Raw genomic sequence first — 23,937 nt, 5'->3', positions numbered from 1 at the left:
TTTAAAAAAGATAAGCTGAAGGTATGTGATCATAGATGAACACATTAATATTCCCTTAGTCTATGTCAGATAAGCAAGGGAAAATGCTATATAGATTTTTAGTTTTATTCAAGGTATACATCTTTATCTGTATGCATCACATGTATATATGATACAACAATACTTTGAACTTTATTTAAATAAAATATTTGGGGGATTACTTTTAAAGAAGTTTTCATGGAATCATAGAAGTTGAGAGTCAGAAGGGACTTCAGCAGTCATCTAATGCAACTATATCCAAAAGAAATCCCTACTGTAGCATACTGGACAAGTGTTATAACATACACTGAAAAGTAGTCATCCAGCTCCAATTGAAAATCCATAGTAATAAGACACCCACTACCTCCTAAAGCAGCTTGTTCTATTTGTTAGGATGTTTTCTCTTATATCCTATTACAATGGAATATCAGAACTGGCAGGGACCTTGAACTCAGAACTATAGAATGCTAGTCATCCAACCTCTCATTTTACTAATGAGGAAACTGAGGCTTAGGGACAATGAAAAAGGTAAAGCTGAAATTATAACCTAGATATCTTAATTTTTTCAGTATTCTCTCCATCCCAAAATGTTAGAAATACACAGAATCACTGAATCTCAGAGTTATAAAGGACCTCAGGGGGTATCTAGTCCAACTCAGACTTGCACTCAAATCCCCTTTATAACACTCCCCTCCCCCAAAGTGGTCATCCAGTCTCCACTTGAAGAATTGTGGTGATGAGGAAGCCACTATCTTTGATACTGTGTTTCCCCGATAATAAGACCTATCCCGAAAATAAGCCCTCCCCTTACTGTGTAAGATTCCTCTAAAATAAGCCCTCCCCCGAAAATAAGCCCTATTGAGATTGCTACTGTAATGAAGGTGATCCCTTGCGCTACACGCTACATTACGGCACCCTCCCCCCCCCGGGTGAAACGCACGCCGCGCTCCGAGCTGCATCCAATCAGAGCTGCAGCAGTGAGAGCGTCATCCTGTTCTTCCCCAGTGATTTGCTTATTGAATAAAGGTACATTTTTTTGTTCACATTTACCTGTTTATTAAAATTGCTGTCAATGTTCATTAAAATAAGCCCTCCCCTGAAAATAAGCCCTCTGGTGGTTTTCTGTCCAAAAAAATTAATAAGACAGTGTCTTATTATCGGGGAAACATGGTAGCATCGTATTCCATTTATTAATCAATCAATAAACATTTATTAAGTACCTACTATATGCCAGGCATTTATTAAGAAGTTTTTCCCTATTTTAAGTCAACACTTGCCTCTCTGATACTTCTGCTCATTGCTCCTTATTCTGCCCTCTGGAGCAAGTGAAAGCAAACTAAATCCCACTTTCACAAAGCAATGCTCTAAATAGTCAATGATAGTAACTAGCTGCTCCCTAAGACTTCCTTTCTCCTAGCTTAATATCCCCAGTTTCTACAACTTATTCTGTAGTAACATGGTGTCTAGCCCCCAATATCCAGTCTGAAACTTCAAGGACTTGGTTAGGTCCAGAAAAAGAGAGAAGATGTTCTTGACAGGAGAAGAAACAGAGAAGAGACATCCCTTGGCAGGAAGGATGAGACCATGAAGCCAGACTTGAGCAAATGCTTGGTGTTGGGGAGTAGGGAAGGATGGTTGGCTAGGTGGACAAGGGCAAGGTTACAGAGCATTGAAATCTAGGCAGAAGATGGCTGCCTTATCACTTATAGAAGTCAGTTCTGCTTTGGGAGAAAGATCAAACTACTTTTTAAGGTCCTCATGTAATTCTAAGTTTGAGGCTTTATGCAACAGGAAGTAAGGATCCATTGCAGTGTTGTGAGAGGGGAAAATAGCATGATGAAAGCTTTAGGGAAGAGATGACTGGCAGCAGCATGTAAAATATTTTGTATTGGGGAAGATATTAGACAGAGGGAGACCTTCTAGGTTATTGCAACGATGCCAATAAGAAACAGAAAGTCTCAGGTTCCTGGATGTGCATAGGAAAAAAACAGTGGGGAGAGAATATCCAAGTCCATTGCAGCTGCTTTGAGAGACTTCCATAGAAGAAGCAAACCAGCCATTGGTGCTAAAAAGCAAAACAAAACAAGGGGCTTTGGGGGGCACATTTTAACTCATAAAGAAGTTTTTTGAGGTTCTACTTACCAAACTCAGGGACAAAGAGATGAGTTTATATTGGGATCATAGTTAACTGAGATGGAAGAATATATATGACCAGTTTCTTGGAGGAGCATGATACATACACTTGTTTGGGTCTTACTAAGATAATCTTAAGACCACGGTGAGAGGAGGAAAGGATGAATGACCAGAGGGAGGCTTGTCTTGGATGGTGAGTATGGGTTATGCCAGGCTCTTGCCCCTTATCCCAGTTCCATTGAAACATAGTTATACTGACCCACAAAAGCGGACAGTTAAAGATATAGAAGAGAATAATGTATTCTCTAGAGAGATGTGGGGTCTCTCTCAGGTCTATTTAATTTCATACCTCTGGTGTCAAAATGAGGCAGGTGACAATTAACTAGGAAGCTGGGAGTTCCTAACAAGAGAAAAAAAAGAAGGAAATTAAGTTGGGGGGAGGGGGAGACAGGGAGGGTACTAGCCAGGAAGGAAAAGAAAACATGCCTAGAGCAGTGACACCTGATTGTAAGAAAACCACAGGTTTTTAGCTTACCAGATATTCCCAAGGAAGAATATATAGGACTTGGGCATCTGGGACTAAGGAGAGTGAAAAATCAAAGAAAACTTCAATGCTTTAAACATGAGAAAATGATAGTATTGTGAAAAGAAGCAAGGATATTGGAAAGGGCAGTTAGTTTGGGACTGTGCATGGTTGAGGAAAAATGATTTTGGATATGTTGAATTTGAGAACAGCAAGACATACAAGTGGAGAGCCCAGCAGGTAATTAGAAGTACAACAATGGAGTTTAGAAAAGAGGTCAGGACTGGATGTGGCAAATGGATAGAGCTATTGTACTGTGTCCCCTAGCAGCTTTCCCCTTTCTCCTGGCTCCATTGGAGGTTAATGACTTAATTCAAATGATAGAATTTTGGGCAGACCATTGGAGGAGATTTGCGAAGTCAAGAAAGCTTTTTTTCAAGTACCTCTAAAATTCATACCAGGTAGACTTTGCTCATGTGTTAGCTAAACCTGAGTAGAATACTCACTGCTCAACAATATATATAATCATAGAACCTCTAAGATGAAATCTCAGAGGCACCTAATCCAATGAAAACCTGAAGCATAAATCTCTTCTACAAAGGGGGGTCAGTCAGTCTTTTCTTCTTAAGGCTTCTCATCCATATGCTGTTGGATAGCTCAAATTGTCAGTTGTTTCTTGCTTATATTCAATCACATTTGCTTTCCTGTAATTTCTACTGATTGGCTTAAATTCTTTCCTTTGGAGCCACTTGGAATAAATGCATTCACTCTTGCACATGGAGGTAGGACAGGCCATACATCGCACTTGTTGGTTATGTGACAATGGGTGAGTCACTCGATTGTAATGATAATAAGGGATGGCATTTATATACCACCTGGAGGTTTGCAAAGAGATTTATATGTATTGATTTACTTAGTCCTCCCAACAGTCTATGAGGAGATATAGTACAACATAATGGCCATAAGGATGACTTTGGATCCAGGAAGATTTTACTTCAAATCCTTCTGCTGATACATAATGGCTGTTTGACCTTACCCTGGACTTCTCAGGGCTCTAAGCAATTCTTTAAGACTATGTAAGTTGGGGCAGCAAGGTGGTATAGTAGATAGAACACCAGCTCTGGAGTCAGGAGGACCTAAGTTCAAATCCTAACTGTGTGACCCTGGGTAGGTCATTTAATCCTATTGCCTCCCCCAAAAAAGGCAACTAGGGGTGGTTAGGTGGTGCAGTGAATAGAGCACTGGACCTGGAGTCAGGATTTCCTGAGTTCAAATCCAGACTCAGACACTAAAGACTTACTAGCCATATGACCTTGGGCTAGTCACTTAACCCCAATTGCCCTGCCTTCCCCCTTCCAAAAAGCAAAAAAAAAAGGGGGGGGTTTGGAACCCAGATCTCCTAGATGGAGGACCCAACTTCTGAGAGAAGACATTCTTCATTCCCCTACCATGTGGTAGAGCATGGCTTCTTTTGATTGGTAGCAGAAACAGGCCCAAACTGCTTACATGGGATACTTTCTCTCTTTACCTGCATAAGGGTAAAGGTTCAAGTTCATCCAGAGCCTGAGAGTGAATGCTATGAACTGATGGGTTTGTCCCCCCACCTTTGACTCCATGACCCAGAAAAAAACAGTGTTAGGGTTTCATTTTGGTCTCTTGGGTTTCATTTGTCTTTTTTAGTTCCAGTCATAGGTGGGAGAATCTCACCCAGAATCTAACCCAGAATCAAGCCATGAGGATCTTAGAGGCAGGATTCCAGATTGGATTTGCAGCCAACTGGCCCAGCAGGGTAGCCCTGAGAAACCAGGGTGCCTGACTCAAGACCCAGCAGACTGTGGACTTTGAACTTAGTGGTGATTGGGCTCTATAGGAACTGAGTTAAGTTGTGAACCTAATCTCCATCCCCAACCCCACTTAAGGTGATATAAGGGGGGAATTACACCCATGGATACTGTATGTTTATTCTTGCTATGCCTTTGAAGTAAATATTCCTTTGAAACACCTAATCTGACTGTTCAGTGGTGAAACAAACTGTGGGTCAAGGGACTCCTAAAATTGGGGAAACACCATGAGTGGAGGCCAGAGTCAAATGGAAGAGAGCCTAAACACCTCCAAACCCTCTTCAGGTACTGGGAACCCTGGGGTGAAGTGTAACAACGTGATCTTCAGCCTGTGTTAGCATTGTGTTAGACCTGTATCCATGACATCACAGATCCAGTTTCTATCCCCTATTTTATACGGTAGGAAACTAAGACTAAGAGAGAGCTTACAGAGCTATTAAGTGTCTGAGGTGGGATTCTAACACAGGTCTTCCTGACACAGACTCCAACACTCTATTCACTATGCCATGCTGGCTCCATGACCTTGCTAAACCTCAATTTCTTCAGCTATAAAATGGGTGCAGAGGGTAAACATATTTGTCCCAACTGTCTCCCTATGTTCCAAGGAAAGGGCTTTGTAAACCTTAAAGTGCTACAGAAATGTGAATTAATGCTGTTCTTGTTCTACATGAAACCTCTTCAGGTATTTGAAGACAGAAATCTTGTCCCTCCCTTAAATCTTCTCTTTAAGTTACAATAGGCATGCCATTCCCTCTGGTGGTTACTGACCCAGGCAGAATTAAAATCCAGAACTTGGATTGGGAGGCCATTCCATGCCCCTTCTGCAAAGGTCTGTGTTCCTTTATCTCCACGAGTTTTCGATTTATAACCCAGAGTTAAGGACAGTCCAGAGCCTATATACTTGTGTTTATTCAGAGAGGCCATAAAACATTCCCAGCTCTAAACCAATCTTCAGAAAGGTCAATAGAGCTCCAACAGCTGTCTATAGATTAACCTGTGAGGCCTGCTCTAATCTATGCCGATTCATTGACAAGAATTATTATAAAGAGGAGAGATGCCACTAATTCTGAAAGCTACAGAGAGAGGCAGAGGAAGAGAATGTCATCTTAGCTGCCTTAATCAGGCATGATTTCAGGGGAAGAAGAAAAAAACAAACAAACTCTTGTGTCATTTCCCAGGACTTGTTAGGGAGCCAGACACTCTGAAACTCGGATTTGCCCTGACAGTGAAGAATAACAATAAGCAGGATCTGAATACATACATACAGAATGTTTGGGAATGTTTCGCCTTGTAATACCAGGGTGGCAAAATCAGAATGTTGATCCACAGCTGCAGTTTGGCCTGCTACCCCCCGCCATCCCTCCACCACCCCAGGAGACCTCATTTGTGGGGAGCACTGGGGATTGAGCTGTGCCAGCAGCACAACGATCTCCAACTATGAAGCCTGTAGCGTCCCTCTAACTGTCAGGGTGCAGATTGACAAGCCCTGAACAGAACCTGGGCAGTCCCAGAAAGGCAAAGCCCAGTGGGTAGTAGGAAGGGCTGCTCCACACTGGGCAGGAGTAGGGAGAGTCCAAGTAATGTCCTTGATTTTCATTTCTCTCCAAGACTTATCTTAAAGATATAGGGCAGCCCCTCCCCACCCAGGGTGTGCCTCTGAGTTCTCCCAGGTAAGGGGAGAAAGGCCCATAGAAAATGGAGCAGGCTTTCTCAGAGGACCAAAACATATACATAATTCAAAGTCATACTTAGAAACTTCCCCAGAAAGTTGAAGATGGGCACGTACCTCATTTATGCATTGATCAGTCTCCATTGGCAGAAGTTCCAGCTGGGAGATTTCTCCAAGGCCTCTTGCTTGTGTAAGACTGTTCCTGAGCCCTGGAGGGATCACACAGGATATCTTCCCTCTGCCAGGTATTTGGCTTAAAAAAAAAAAAAGGAACCAACAAACAAAGAAACCTTCCCTAGGTTCTGTGCATCCTTCGGGAGATCAGAAGGTTATGGAAGGTGGAAGTTGAGGATTTTCCAGTGAGGAATAAATTATTGGAGAGATAATGGGGCAGATGGACTTCATTTTACACAATAGAGGCCCTGCTTGGGGGAAAAAAAAAACTGTTCCTTTTACTAAAATTATACCTTTGCTGTGAGCATAGCAAAATATAACCTGTATAGGATCTCCTTTTCAATATGCAAGTGAAGCTTTCTACTTAAAGGAAGATAGCTGTGGATCTTTTGGGGAAGCAATTATTCTGTTACCACAGTCTCTGTCACACAGCAAACATTTCAATGCTTCTTCTTGATGTTTATGTCTGAATTTTGGCATGTTAGATTTGCTTAAAGTGGGGCTCACCATTAACACAAGGAATATATTATCTGAACTTTGCAGATAAAAAAAAATTGTTAATTTTTTAAAGTCCCCATAGAATGGGTAAATGATGTTCTCTCCTTCATTCTCCAAATGAAAGAGGTTAATTGGACAATGACATATGACTAGAGCTATCAGAGAAATTTAATTTAATAATAATTTAATAATGAAAATAACAATATTATATCTGAAAGCCGCTGAAATCTAGGAAAATATCAGACCATAAAAATTTAGCACCTACCAAATAAATACCTTTCAAGACATGATTGGTGGCTCAAATTACATCAGAAACTCCTTGTCTTTCATAGACTGATAGATGGCAAATATTCATACCATCATTACAGATCTCGTTATCCTTGAGAATGCAATCCATAAGTTGTACTGGTAGCAGACTATTAGCACACACCCAACCGTTACCCACTATCACCATGATATAACACTGATCCATAAAAACTTAAGAACAATGTTTTTAATAATTGCCACCATGCCAAATACTGATCTCTGAGCTGTGTGTAACCAAAAAACCTTTAGAAATATAGAGATCTAGAAAAAAATGAAGTAAGAGCAGGATGAAAAATATACTATTTCCTTCATCATGGCTGCCACATGAGTTGTACTAAGGATGCCTTTAGTAAACCTAGAGAAAAGCAGCTTAGATAACCAATACTTTAAGTCAACTACAAAAAAACAATTATTTTATTCACTTGTGTAATGGTCCATAAAATAGTAAACATAAAAATAGTAGTGTAATAATTTGTACCAAGATAATTTCTATCCAACTTTCATCAAATCAGATGAGAAAGATAATTTTTCTAAAATAATAATAATAATAGCTAGTATTTATATTTTTCTTAAGTAGCATAAGAGTAATTTTCAATTTTTCAATATCATGATGCTTTGAACTCCTAGTTTTGAAAAAAAAATACATGATGAACATACTTGCTGGCTAGAATTAGGTATTAATATAATTCAATTTTTTAAATTGGATTTTTAATTTTGGGGGCAATTAAGAAAAAACTTATGTTTAACATATATTGTTTTATTTACTCTTTATATCAACTCCATGAGGTAGACACCAAAAATACTATTAACCCCATTTTCTGAATGAGGAAAGTGAAGTCACAAAGCTAATAAATGTCAGAGGTGGGATTCCTATGTAGACATCTTCTGACTCCAAGTCTGGTGGTCTTTCTGCTATACTATACTATACTGCCTCCCTCCTTGCCCTCCAGAGTCACAGAATCTCAGAATTCAACTAATCCAACCTCTAATCTTTTGTAATAATCCTGTCCAATAATAATAAATCACATTTTCATAGCCAGTTTACAAAGTGCCATTTCTTACTTAGAACTCTGTGAGACAGATAATGTAATTATTTGTGTGCCCATTTTTATAGGTTAAGAAACTCAGGCCCCAGGAGATAAGGTGACTCATGTGAGGTCTCAGGTAAGGTCATGAGAGAGAAAGAACTAAAACCAAGGTCTTCTGATACCTAGTCCAGTGATCTTTCCATTGCATTATTACTGCCCCACTCCCACCCCAGTCTGCTTCTCTACATCATCTTGGACAAATGGTTATTTAGCCATTGCCTTAACACCTCTAGTAAATGGGGGCTCACTGAATCCCAAGGCAACCCAGACTATTGTTGACAGCTCTACCTTTTAGATTTTCCTCCTAATGAGTAGGTGAAAATTGCCCCCTTCTATGTGCCCCACCCAGTTCTCTCAGTTCTTTTAACAAAATGTTTGCTTCCTGTTCCCCATGACAACCCTTTCCATATTTGATGACTGAAAGCTAATCTTTCCTAAGTCCGATTAAGTATCTCAAAGAGTGTCATAAAATTCTCCCTCAGATCTCAAAAACCAAATGAATGTTAATTTGCTTTGGTTTAATAAAGTCTGGGCAATATGTAGCACAAACTAAATCTGGCTACACAAATAAAAATGGGAATAGATGTAAATGGAATGACAAATATGCAAATCTATTTTGTAACTTTTACCATAAGGTGAGGGAGAGGTCTGCAGAAAAGAAAGACACAGGTGGATCAAAGTGAGTTTCAGTAGATTCTAATTATACCAAATTCTCTTGTTAGTCAAGTACCAGCTGGTTCTGCCAAAGTCTGACAGGTCTCTTAATGCAAAAACCATTTTGCAACTTGAGCCCAGTCTGACCCAGAGAAAGGGCCAGAACTAGGAAGCAGGGCATCGGACTGAAAAAGTTTATGGGAGGCTCTTCAGAGCTTTCAGTCAGGAACACTGGATTGAGAGAGTCAAGGGACTCCTGGTCAAAGTCTGACTCTAACTTAAAATTTCTCTTGGGCTCCATTCCTCATCTGTGAAATGATTAGACTTCTTGGCATCCAAGAAGAGAATTTTATTTTAGTTTCCAATCATAGAAAAAAAACAAACAATATGTCCAGATTGTTTTCATGAACCCTTTGGTTTTCAAAGGCTCTGTGCCTATTATATAATATGACCCTGTCTCAATTTCTTTATTTCTAAAATGAGAGAGTTGGTCTATCTCTAAAGTTCCTGTGTAGGGTTTTTAACATTCTATGGTTTTATAATTCTAAGGACCTTTCCAGTTAATGGTATTCTGTTAGAATACGATTCTATGGATCTAAGGATCTCTCTAGCTCTCATTCTGTTTTACAGTTTTGAACCTTTAGAGGTGAGAATAGTATAACCTTTTGGACTGAAACATTTTCTTTCTATTCATGATAAGGAAGGGTGAGAAGCCATTGTTTTCTCCTTGTGTTTTTCCTCCAGTTTGGCAACTGGACTTATTTCAATTCCCATTCACTCTTCAACTTTAAAGTGCTTCAAAAATTGCACAAACAAAATTTTAATTATGTTCTAGTTGTCACATTTATATGACTAGGCCACATACAGAACTGGCTGTCACAGAGGGAAATATTTGTAGGAAATCAATAATTTGGACTTATGGGACCAATACCTTCATCTTTTCATTCTCTATTTTTTTTTCAATCTAATTTGCATTCAATTCAGAAGCATACTATGTGAATTCCAATATTGCTCCTGATAGGGTGAACTACTCACTTAAAGCTCAATGATAACTTCTTGACTAATTGGATTTTTTCGTTGCCAAGTACTTCAAACAATAGATTTCCTTTCATTTATTTAGGAAGAAGTCCCACATACTAGAATACAAATTCCCTGAGAGGCAACATTGTATAATGGGGAAAGCCCTGGATTTGAGCTCAAAAGCCTGAGGTTTAAAACCTGGCATTGCCCATTCACTAGATGAGTTTTCTTGACCAATTATTTAACTTCTATGAGTCATAGTCTCTTGTTACATAAAATGGAGATAAAAAATCTTGCTCTGCCTATCTTGCATGTCCAGTATGAAGATCAAAGAAGAAATGTTGTCACTCAGTTTTACAAGTCTAAACCCTTTCAAAGGAAGTAAAAGTATTTTCTTAGATTTTTGCTGTAGAATGACTACTACTCAATGCTCACTTGTATTTAGCTATCCAGGATAGCGGTCCATTCCAAATTGAGCATCCTTGTTGTCATGCATACTCTATGTATAGATGGAATAGACCCATAAGAAACTAATGATTAAGTAATACTTATTTGTTGAGGGATGGGTGAGCAGAGGTCCAAGGTGACCTTCTCTCTTGCCCCTATTTCCTTTTCCTGCTAATCCTGGGTCTCCCAAATCCTAAATCCCTTGGCTTCTCTCCCGGGCCCTCTTCTCTTCTCCCTTTATACTACTTCACCTGGTCATCTTATTGCCATCTCCATGAATCTGCCTATTCTGCCCCAACCTCTCTGACTTCCATTCTGGTGCCTCTAACTTCCTTTCAGATATCGCAAATTGGATGTCCGGTAGACATCTTAAATTCAACATGTCCAAAATAGAACTCATCCTCTTTTCTCTTAACCCTCCCCCTCCTATCTTCCACATTTATGTAGAAGGCAACATCCTTCTCCTCGTCCCCTAGGCTTGCAACCTAGTACTCACCTTGGACTCATCACTCTCTCTTACTCTTACCCCTACCCTCCATATCCAATTTGTTGCCAGGGTCTGTTGATTACCTCATTGGGGTTAAGTGACTTGCCCAAGGTCAAGTGTCAGAGGCTGCATTTGAACTCAGGTCCTCCTGACTCCAGGGCTGGTGCTCTATTCACTGTGCTACCTATCTTCCCCCTATGACCTGTTGATTTTTACAGAATACTGAGTATTCTCCCTAGCCTTGACCTTACGATGAATTACTTTGTACTCTCCCAATTTTTTGATGTCCTTATTGTGTCTTTATAGCTATTCTCTAGGTCCATCCCTAAAATTGGGAGACTTTTATGAGTTTCTAATTCAAAAATCTCAGAATATGTTTTAAGTAATTTATGTCCCATCTTTTTAGTATATTGATCCATGATGGCTATAACTCAAATTCTCAATAAAGAAGAAAGCAAGACATGTGATAAAACAATCAGGTAAAGCAACAAAGTAAAGCTAAAAGAATATGGCATTTAGAGAGTAAAAGTGAAGCAAATGTGCAAATTAGCAGCAATGACAATAACAACATTCAATTTGCTAACTGACAAGCAACTAACTAGAATTTAGTGTTACAATTAGTATCAGTGAATGCAGTGTCAGTCAATAAACATTTATTAAACACCTACTATATGCCAGAAATGTACTGAGGGCTGAAATGTAGCCTGCTGAATCTAGGCTTTCAAATGTAAATTCATATAGGAATTGAGTAGATCCAGTCCAATGGAGACAACTATACAGAGTATAACCAGAAACCCAAATAGCAAACAAAAGAGAGTCAAGAATAGAAGCAGGGTTGTTTTTGTTTTTAAATTAGGCTGCAAAATTTCAGTGGGAAAGGAACAAAAGTATATTTTAGAAAGAAAACAAATTTGTATGTCAAAATTCTAAAACTCGACAGGCAAAAATTCTTCTCAGTAGTAGAAAGACTATGGAGCTAAAATAATCTCTAAGTTCAAAGCCTCCAAGAACTGAAACTGCATAGAGAACATAAAGTATTAAAAATAAAAAATAAAATGTTCATAGTGGGAGTTATCTACAATGCTTGTAGAAGTCATGTTGGAAAATCTTGCTTAGAAGATGTAAGAAAGAAACAGTTGGCAAATCGTGAGAGAGAAAAAATTTAAACTATTTTTTTTCCTTTTGGAGGGAAATTGGGGTTAAGTAACTTGCCCAAGGTTACACGGCTAGTTTTTTGTTTGTTTGTTTGTTTGGGTGTTAAGTGTCTGAGGTCCTCCTGACTCTGGGGCCAGTGCTCTACTCACTGTGCCACCTAGCTGCCCCTAAACTAATTTTTAAAAAGTTTTTTTAAATCTCTAGACAAGTTCTCACTTTGAGCAGTGGAGTTGGTGTGCATCTAGTGATGTGTGTTCCAAAAGAGGAAAATGTAGTGAGCAGAAAGGGACTAATAGCTATCTGCTCTTGGCTACCATCCCCCACTTTTCCCACTCCTCCTTTCAGATATTACTTGCCCTCTAGTTATAACCTGCAAGTCCTACCCCTAGGGTGAAGGGCTTCCTGATAAACCTGCCAAGGGAGGCTCCAAAGAAATCAGAGGCATCTAAAGACACCTCTGCAGAGGGAGCTGACCCTCAGTCAGCCCTTTCCCTTCTTCTGTCATGACTGCTAGAAGCAAGCTCATTAGCTCTAAATATTGGTCCGGATTCACTTACCATTTCTCTGCTTCTGGAAAGTTACAAAACAAAGATTAAATAAAATCTCTTGTTCATTTTAAGTCCCCAATAGAGAAACGCCCAGCAATTAATCTCTCTCTCTGTTTTTCTCTCTCTCACACACACATATAATAATATTTATACAGTATATAATATATTATACTATAAATAATATTTCTATAGTATGCCAGGCACAGTGCTAAGCACATTACATATATTATCTCATTTGATCCTCACAGCAACCCTGAGAAGTGGTAACTACTATTATTTCCATTTACAGTTGAAGAAACTGAAGCAAACAGAGGTTAAGTGATTTGTGCAGGATCACACAACTAGTAAGGGCTAGAGGATGAATTTGAACTCAAGTTATCCTGAGTTTTATCTATTCCACTACCTACATGTATGTGTGTATATAAGTATATATACATATATATATATATATATCCACTAATATCCATCTATCGATCTATCTATCCATCTATCTGTCTGTCAGTCTGTCTGTCTTTCTACCCATCTGCTACATTTAATCCCTTAAGGGACACAGAAAAATAATGAATAACATCTGAGATATCTTAGAAGGATTAGTTTCTTTCCAAATGAAAAGCAGAAAGAATATGAACTCTCAGAGAACAAGAAATGAAAAACCACGCTGATTTCTCTCTTGACAGAATAAGGAAGGCGTAAAGGAAGCAGGACTCATCAGAGATGCCTAGTTCTACTCCCAGCTAGCAATGGGTATGGCCCTCTCCCAGCAGCCTCTGTTATTTTGGTGTCTCAGAATCCTCTTCTTCCTGCCTAGGTCAGAACTTCTGTTGGGCTGTGGCACTCAGGGGCAGTGGTGGTGCCGCCTTTCCCATTGCCACAGCTTCTCTTCCTGGTAGTACTGCCACTGTAAGGCCAAAAGCCCAAAGAATTCAAAGGAAGAGGAAAAGGACCCATTTGTAACAAAGATATTTGTGCCCACACTTTTTATTATAGCAAAGAATAAGAAATAAAATGGGTGCCTTTCAACTGGGCAAATTGTGGTATACACAAAAATGAGTATAATAGTATTGTACAATAAATGATGACAAAAGGGACAGAGTCAGAAAAAATAAATAGGAAGATTCATATAAACTGATGCAGACTGACATGGGCAGAATCAGAAGAATCATTTATATAATAACTACAACAACATAAAGGAAAACAACTTTGAAAGACTTAAGATTCTCTATTAATGAAATGACAAATCACAACTCTGGAAGACTGATGATGACGCAGGTTTCCCACCTCTAGGTAAAAAGATGCCTAACTAGAGGTGCAAAATGAGCCATGTGTTTTCAGAAAAACTCACTGTGTTCATTTGTTTTGCTCGATTATACTTACTTGTCACAAAGGGAGGCTTTTATTTGGGGAAGTCAGTACTTCTGTTGTGCTGTGTTTTTAAGTTGTGGAAAGAATTTGGTGGGTGGTGATAGCAATGCAAAAAAAGGAAAAGAGAAAGTCAAGTGTCAGTGAACCATGAACAAATATATAACAATAGACAATTATAAATTATAAATACCCAAATTAACTATAAAGAGCATATGAAGAAAGACACTATCTGCATCCAAAGAAAGTACTGATAAATAGAAGAATGTATAAAATAATTTCATATAAATATACATATATATGGATATCTATATCTATCTATCTATACCTATTTGTGTCTAATGGTAGCCATCTCTAGGGTGGGAATAGGGGAGAAAAAAAGGAAAAAGAAATTACACAATCACTTTGTTGTATATTTAAAAGGAATAGTAAGTTGTACATAATAGATTTGCAGTTTCACGTGCAATTATCTTTTTTATTGTATTTTTATGGAAATATTTGTTTTATTCCATAAATTAAAAATAAAATGAAATTTAAAAAACAAATATATAGCAATAGGCAAAGAAAAGAACATAGGCAAGTAGGTCAGTATTGATACTATCCTGTGAAATTGAATATATACCCTAAAAATGAACTGTCCATAACTGAGATTCTTGGTTTAATATAGAATTCTCTTTTTCTGTTCTTTGTACTTGGAAATGTTAGAATTAAATTCATAATAAAAAAATTTAAGGATTCAAATTCTCTGAGGGCAGAGACCTTTTCATTTTTGTTTTTGTATCAAAAATGCCTTGAACAGTGCTTAGCACAAAGTAAACACTTACCCAATGCTTGATGATTAATTTGCTTCACCGAGGCCTTATACATAACAAGTGCTTATTACATGTCAATTAAATTGAAATGCTTATCATAATGGGACCCTGTGATAAAAGGCCAGGGATTATATCTCTTCTCATTTTTCACCTCAGAAAAAGTGAGCAGAAATCTGAAGCTTTCTAAGCGAATGCCATTTCGTCTTTAGGACACCACCCTACAAGGAGACTCTTGTAGCCTTTGTTACTGGGAAGCTTGAAGGTGGTGGGCCCTTGGTGGGCCCTTCAGGCCTTTGCCTGAAGAGTGAAACCTTTGGGGAAATTTTACTCCTTGGGAACCTTCAAAAAGAGTAAAAGACAAGAGTTGTGTTCGAAGCTTGAGATTAGCTAGTAAGACTAGGCAATGTGGCACCTTCAAAACTAAGTATTAGTCAGGAGGAGAGCTGTTTGCCTGAATTCATGGGTGAGAGTCATACTGGTCTGAACTGAGAGGGTTTGGGTAGAAATTCTTAAGAAAGGCTTACAACATCAAGGCCATTTGGTAAAGTACCAGCTCCTGATTACCAAGCAAGACTTCTGGATATGCCCATTCATCTTAATGATAGATTGCGACATTAAAAGAGGGATCAAGGGAGGAAGCACCACACAGTGGCAGGAGCACAAGACTTGGAAGCAGAAGAGGTTTTGTTGCTTTTTCCCTTTGAGATGTGGTTTCATTTCCCTGCACCTCGGTTTCCTCATATTTCAAATTAAATTCTAGGACTAGATGACCTTTAAGAACCCTTCCAACCCCAACTCTTTGTTTCTATGAACTCTGGATGAAACGAAGTGGGAATTATTGAAGGACACCAAAAGCCCTCAGCTCATTTTTATGGTCTCTGTGCCTCCGGGATCTCCCCTTTTCAGGCCAATCCTGCATCCTTCCATCCTTCGTACCATTGTGTGTTCCTTTAAGGGGAGCCTTTATTAATGAATTACATCTAAGCTATATTTTAGAGATTTCTTTGTAGTGCTATTCTGGAGTTGGGGCATTCTTGCCAGAGAGTATATGAAAAGCCTGACTGACCCACCTCCAGGAGAAATCTGGGATCCATGTCAATCTGGACCAAGAGACTTTTGGGAGGCCCCTTTAGAGTCCATGAGTAACACCTCAAAATTTTTTTTCAAAAATATATTTATCATTTGTTGTTATACCATCTTCATTTCCAAATACATCCTTTCCCTCTCCTTTTCCTTTATCCAATGAGCCAGCCCTTATAACAAAGAATTTTTTTTAAAAGGGGAAAAAGCATTTCTGCAAAACAAACACACTGTCACACCCTTAGCCCTTCCACCTCTACAGGGAAGGGAGGGAGGCTCATTTTATCTTTTATTTTCCTGGGCCAATATTGGTCATTATGTATATTGTATAGTATATTATGTAATAAATTATGTATTTTTGTTTTTTTCGATTTATATTGTTGTACCCATTGTGTATGCTGTATTCCTGGTTCTGCTTACTCTGGTCTGCATGCGTTCATCTTAGTCTTGAATTAATTTCTACAGAACATTTTACCATATGTCTCTCTGCACATCCCCATAATCCATTTTTTTTGTAGTTATGTTGCAAAAAGAATCCGACCTGCTGTCTCTTTGTCCTTATAAATCCATGGGCTCCTTGTTCATGATTGCCTATCTTCTGTAGGCTTGTCGATTTTCTTGCACTGCTTGTCACATTATTTTTCTGAATGTTTATGTCAGGGTTTGGGAGGCCAGAGGTAGGTGAGGTGGGGAGAGGCATTGGTTCTTAGAATCACTCCTCTGCTTTCCCCGTGTTTTGAATATTTACCACATGTTTGCTGTTTTCTCATCACCTAGTATCTACTCTGGTGACCAGGATTTCGTAAAAATAATTATAAACGGTTCAGTAAGTACATTAGTCACTTCTCTTAATTCCCTAAGCTGGATACTTATCACTCAGAGTGGCTGCTTTCTTGGATATACATGGTTCCCAAATGTTATAATCACTATGCTTGAACTTCATCAAGAGCTATTTTCAGCAAGTCCTTTCTATTTCCAAATTCCTCAAATTTCTTTCCTGGTCAAAAATGACTTCTTATAAAGCAAAATTTTGTGGGAATAGTATTGTAGAACGGATGCTAGAGTAGGAATTGGGAGAGCTGAGGTCTAGTCCCACATATGTTTTTAAATAGTTCTGGACCCTGCACCCTAGACATTTGACCATTCCCTTTCCTTTTCCAGTCCTGTTTTTTCAAATCTATAAAATAAAGATCCAGAAAGGCAGCAGAGAATTTATTCAAATCTTGTCTCACTTACCACCTGTTTGAGCATGGACACATAGCTTATACTTTATGATTTATGAACGTTACTTTCCTCATCCATAAAATGGGTATAATAGTATATGTGCACAGCTTACCTCGTGGGATTGTTGTAAACCCCAAATGAGATACTATACAGAAAGAACTTTTGTTAAATTTTGAAAATAAAGCAAAATAAGGATGAGATGACCAGAAAGTTTATATCTAACTCTAACATTCCATGATTTTAAGGTCTCTCCTCACTCTGACATTCTACTTCATTGCTCTAAGATTCTTTCTTAACTGGCTATCTACAGCTGATTGTTAAATTTTCAGTGTGTGCCTTTACAACTTGAAAATCAGCAAAACTACAAATCAGGGCTCAATTTATTGTTTTGTGCATTGTTGAGCCTTAAGAGAGTGATGGAGAAAATGTTAATAATGCAAATTAATCTTAAAGGTGTCCCTTGAGTACACTTTTCTCAAAAGTCAGTTGTTAAACACTTACCAGCACACTATTGCTTCTAGTTCTCAGTTTCTGTGACTAAAAGGACTCTCTCTGAGAAATAAAATAGGTGAATAGGTGATAATAAGGAAATAGAAATATAAGGAAATAGAAGTTCACACAAACATATAAGAGTTTAGTCAGAAGAGTTAATCTAGCCCAGGGCTAGATTAATCTTATTTGAGAAGATAGCACTGGGAAGAAAGTTTTTCATTGATCTTATCAGTGAAATATTCACTTGTTCTGAATTATTGGGATTGGAGTGGGGAGAGACCATTTCTTTACTGCACTTGTCAGAAATCACAGGATTCAAGAGTTGGAAAGGAACCCAGCAGCCATCTAGTCCAACCCATACATGAAAGGAATTCCTACTACATTAGAACCTAGAAGCTTTTCCTGTTTTTTTGTTGTTCACTTGTTTTCTAGTTGTACCCAACTCTGCATGACCCTATTTGGGATTTTTTTTTTTTAGCAAAGATACTGAAGTGGTTTGCTATTTCCTTCTTCAGCTCATTTTATAGATGACAAAACTAAGACAAACAGCGTTAAGTGACTTGCCCACAGTCAAACAGCTAATAATTGTCTGAGACCAGATTTGAACTCAAAAATATGAGTCTGCCTAACTCCAAGAACTCTATGCACTATGGTGCCACCTAGCTGACAGAAAGTCTAAATTCACTTCTTCCCATTGCTCCTGGTTTAGTCCTCTGGGAGTGAAACAAATTAATCCCTTCTTTGTGTGACTCACCTTCAAATACCTGAACAGCTCTCTTTAGTGCCCTGAGTCTTCTCTAAGCTAAACTTCTATATTTTCTCCAACCAATTCTCAAAGCCATTCGTCATCCTGGTTTCCTTCCTAGACACTCACCAATGTCCTTCTTAAATTGTGGTGCCCAGGATTGAACACAGTGCTCTAGATGGGGTCTGACAAGGGTAGAAGACAGTAGGCCTTTTACTTCCCTCTTCCTGGAAGCCATGCCTCTCTTAATGCAGCCTAAGATTGAGTATAGTAGGGATTCCTTTCATGTATAGGTTGGACTGGATGGCTGCTGAGTTCCTTTCCAACTCTTGAATTCTGTGATTTCTGACAAGTGCAGTAAAGAAATGGTCTCTCCCCACTCCAACCCCAATAATTCAGAGCAACTATGGCCTAACCATACTTCCTCCATTTGACCTTGTAAAGCTGAGTTTTTGTATAAGTTTTAAATAAGAAGGGGAAAGCCTCCATGCTTTACAAATATTGTTTGATTTGAGGTAGCTGCTATTATGATCCCCAACTTACAGTTGAGGAATATGTAGGCAGAGGTTAAGTAACTTGCCCAGGGTGCCACAGCTAGTTTGTGTGGCTGGATTTGAACTCAGCTCTACCTGCCTCGTGAAGACTTTACGTGTATCCTTATTGAAATTCATCTTATTAGAGTCAACCTAATGCTCTTGCCTGTCAATAAGGTATCAAACTCTGGCTGTCATGCGGTGTGTTAGCTGTCATTCTAAGTTCTGTCATCTGCAAATGTAACGAGAGTGCCTTTACACTTTAACCAATAATTTTATCCAAGTCATTGCTAAAACATGTTAAACAACATGGGACCAAGCACAGATCTCTAGATGCCTCCTGCCATATTTGCATCAAACTGTAAACACTACTCTATGGGTTCAAGCATCCAACCATCCATCCAAATTCTGAACCTCTGGCTGTATTAGTAGACAGTTTATAATCATCTTCTCCATGAGAAGAGTATGAACTACTTCATTCAAAAGTTTGCTAAAATCTTTATATGGTATTCATATTATTATATTATATTCATAGCATTATCATATATTATATTATACAAATATATTATTATATTTTATATAAATATAATAGTATATTATATTATGCTATGCTATATTATATTATGTTATGCTATGCTATATTATATCATATCATATATCATATTATATTATATATTACAGTTTAGTAATTCTCTAAAACAACAAATGAAGTTAGTCTGGCATGAGTTTTAAAGTCATGCCAGCTCCCTGTGAAAACCACTTCTGTTCTTTTTCATTATTGTTTCTAGAATTTTCCCAGTCAAGCTCACTAGCCTATAGTTCGTAGGTTCTGCTCTCTTCCCTTTTTTGAAAATCAGGAGAGCATTGACTCTTCTCCATTCTTGTGGCACTTCCTCCATTTTCCATAGCATTTCGTGTATTACCAGAGATTCCTCAGGCAGTTCTTTCAGAACCCCAGGACAGGAAGAAACTGTTCATTGAAGACATCTTTTCCTATCTTCTTCTTTGTGTTGAGTATCAGCTACCTGATAGTCAGTTTTATTCTGGCATTTCTAATGCAAAAGTCCTTCTCCTTGCTGGAGGAAACAGAAGAAAAATAAGAAATAAGCCAGCTCTTCTTTCTTTCTCTTTTGTCAATTATCCCATCCCCTCTAAGTATTAAGGTTCCTATCTGTCTTTAATCCTATTTTTCCTCCCAGCATAGTTAAAACACCCCTTTTAATAATTGCAAGCATTTATATAGAGGGCAGCTACATAGTACAGTGGATAGAGGGCTGGGAGTCAGAAGGACCTGAGTTTAAATCTAACCTCAGACACATACTAGCTGTGTGACCCTGGGCAAGTCACTTAACACTGTTTGTCTCAGTTCTTCATCTGTAAAATGAACTGGAAAAGGAGATGGCAAACCACTGCAGCATCTTTGCCAAGAAAACCCCAAATGGGGTCATGTAGAGTTGGACAGGACTGAAATGATTCAATGACAACAACAGAGCATTTATATAGAGCTTGGAGGTTTGTTAAGTGCTTTACAAGTATTATGTTATTTAATCCTCACAATAACCCTAGGAGGTAGGTCTTAACAAGCGAGTGTTGGGAGGTAAGCATGTGGTACATTGCTAGGAAGTCCAGCATGCATTAGCAGGAATATGTGCATGTAATTACTTGTTTACAGTGTGATACTATATGGTTAAATGAAATAATATTGCATTATCAGAATTTCAATGCAGGAAAACCCCACAAATTTATAATAAATTATTAAATTTAAGATGTCATTGAAAAAAATTCCATTTTTTGAAGTGACTCAAATTAAAAAAAAAAAAACTGTTAAGGGGTTAAAGTAGATTTCCAGGGGGTGTACTGAGTAATTTTTTAAAAAGGGGGTGGTAAGCCAAATAAATATGGGAACCTCTGTTCCATACTTTTTTTTTTAATCTAAATTGACTGGTGAGTTCTCTGTGTATCCACATTGGTCTTTTCAGATAAATCCTTTTTTTCCCCCTTCTTATAATTGCAATTACTTCCCTTTGTGTTTTTAGGATTTCATTCTCCCATTCCTTCTGAGCTGACTTCCTTTGTAACATGGCAACACTAGCTATTCCCCTCCCCCCAAATCCTTTGAAAACTGCTTCCCCAAAATTTAGAGTACATGTCAGACTATTATCAATTTTCCTTTACTCTATCACAAACTCTAGGAGGGGGGCAATTATTATCTTCCTGTTATTTACCAGGGATTTATTTTTACCCTGGCTACCAGTTCTTTACATTAGTGAGAATCAGATTCAAAATAGAATTTCCCCTTGTTGGTTCCTATACCATGTGAAGGATGAAATTATTGGTCAACAATTCTGCTGCACCCTCACCATGCGCCTGCCTCCTATCTGTTTCACCAATTGGACCCATCTCTCAAACTACTCCATCAATCTGCTTTACTCTCTAATCATTCCATGCCATTCCATAGCCATTCCACTTACATTTTCTTACTTATCTTGCCTGGTCTTGCCAACTCCCTTCTCCTTTTAACTCAGAGAGCTATTATAGAAGAGATTCATCTCAGCGATACATTATAATAGAGGGCCTCTGAAGTCCCTTCCAAATCTGAGATTCTGTGATTATGAGGAAGTCTAATCTTTCCGTTTCATAGATGATGAAACCCAAATTCAAAAAAGTAAAATTATTTGCCCATGGTCACACAGATGGTATATGCCTCAGCCAGTAGTCAGCTAAGGTCTGCCAATTCCAACTCCCTTCCTAGGGAACATATACCCTGATCTTCACAATTCTGCCAAGGGCAGGCCCTACTTATTTTTCTTCCAGGGCATATTTGTAGCATTCTCTCCTCTTGGGACAAGCTTTATAGTCAAGTTCTTCTCAGTCTCAATTAGGAATAACACTTGTCTAACAATAATGTTTCCAGGTGATGGTGGTTCAGGCAGGAAGGAAAAAAAAAACCCTACTGTAATACCAAAGTAGATTCCTGGGGAGAGTAGATAGGCAAAATAAAATCAATTCTGAAGGCTCTGCCTGTTCCAGGAGTATCCACTGAATGCATAATTAGGCCTTCTGTAATTATCAGTTTGAAACTGCTTAGGACACCGGGGCTCCAACTCCCTGGTTTAGTTTACAAATGTAAAAAGTTAGAATTGCCAATATTCTGTGAATGCATCATTTGTATAAGTGACTGAAGATGGGAAAGATGGGAGAGGAGATTAAAGGGGTATTTATTCTTCACTGCACATGTGTAAAAGTAGCACATTCTTGTGACCCATGGGTCAGGCCCTGACCTCTGGCTTGGCAGGCTAGGGTTAATGGCAGGGGCCCCTCTTTCATGTCCCAATCCATGATTTTTCCCAAGAACATCAGAATCTGACTCATTCTGCTTCTTCACAAAAGGCTCTAAGCTCCTCCTCAAGAATTTGGAGTGATGTTAGACACAGAAACAACAACAATGATAATAATAACAATGAATAGCAGGAAGCATGTGTATATCACTTTAAGATTTGCAAAATGCTTTATAAATGCTATGTCATTTGATTCTCATAAGAAACCAGGGAAGCAAGTGCTATTATTATGCCTCCTTTACAGCTGAGGAAACTGAGGCAGACAGAGGGTGAGTGGCATGTGCAGGCACACAGCTAGTAAGTGTCTAAGGTGGGACTTAAACCTCATATCTTCCTGACCTCAGCATACTCTCTACTGTGCCTGCCTCAGGATACAGGAAGTCCTTCTAACCCATCCCTTAGCAAAATAATTAGGATACCCCATTCCCCCACAACCCTCCCCAGAGATTCAGTTCAAAATCCTTGAAAACTCACATTATCAGTTAATGAAGTCCCTGCATTGCAAACAGAATTGTGACCTGGTTACAAGTCCAGCCTCAGCCTTTCCCCTCTGCCTCTGGCAAGTCAGCACAGCTCCAAGGGTCTGCTCTAGTGCTTCTCAGTCTGCAATGTCTTTAGTCAGTCTTTAGTCAGCTTGACATCAGTTAACTAAAGTTCACTCCCTTCAGTCCATGCCCAAACTCATTTCCATCCACTTTTGGCACAATTTCCATCAGCTCCATGAGTGTCTCCATCTCTAAGGAGGCAAAATGGTTTAATAGATAGAACGCCAGTCTTAGAATAAGAAAACCCAGGTTCAAATCTTGGCTCTGATTCTTAGTAGTGGGTTAAATTTGGTCAAGTCACTTAAACTCTCCTAGCCTGCTTCCCCATTATAAAATGAGGGTGATGATGATGATGATGATAAATAATAATAATAATAATAATAATCTACTTCACAAAGTTGTTATGAGGACCAAAAAAGAAAAAAAGAAATGTGCAATGAGCTTCAAAAACCTTAAAGTGTAATTAATGTTATCTATTATTTATTGTTCTTAGCTTTCTCACATGGATCCCTAGTTGTTCTGGTCTGAAACTGGCCTCTTTTCTACATGGTCACTGACTTAAAAGAAAACCAATTAACATGTTAAAAAATACAGAAAGATAGATGATAGATAGATAGATAGATAGATAGATAGATAGATAGATAGATAGATAGATAGGTAGATAGATAGACAGATGATAGATAGATAGATAGATACACATAAACATACACACATATGTGCATACACACAATGTATTCTGCTCCAATGAGCTGGAGTCTCAATTTGGTGTGCATATAATACACATGTGTGTGTGTGTGTATATATATATGTATAGACATACATGCATACACATACATACGTACGATCTGTCTATCCATCCATGCTATTGGTAGGTAATATATTTATATAATATGTATATTTGTCTACATATAGATATAGACATGAACACTTCTACCTTGTGTAGAATACGCATATTCATATATATCCACACTCAGACACATGTACACATGTGTAATGTACATGGTATGGTATGTTGCATACATATTCGCAAAGCACATTTATATACACACCATGCAAATTGTATGTTATATTCATGCTGTGTGATACACGTTACACATGCACAGCACAGATATACATTAACAAACAATCACTTCATCAGCACATTTATGGGCCCATATATTTGTACATACATAGACACACATGTCCACATATATACCTACATGTATTTATATACCACATTGATCATGTCTAGGCACAATGCATAATATA

Source organism: Petaurus breviceps, unplaced genomic scaffold (genome assembly GCF_028583685.1).
Source record: "Petaurus breviceps papuanus isolate PSGF00001 unplaced genomic scaffold, PetGlider_PUasm1.0 66, whole genome shotgun sequence".
In the NCBI taxonomy this organism is placed as follows: Eukaryota; Metazoa; Chordata; class Mammalia; order Diprotodontia; family Petauridae; genus Petaurus; species Petaurus breviceps.
The sequence above is the reverse complement of the archived record's forward strand: the minus strand, read 5'-3'. Positions refer to the sequence as shown.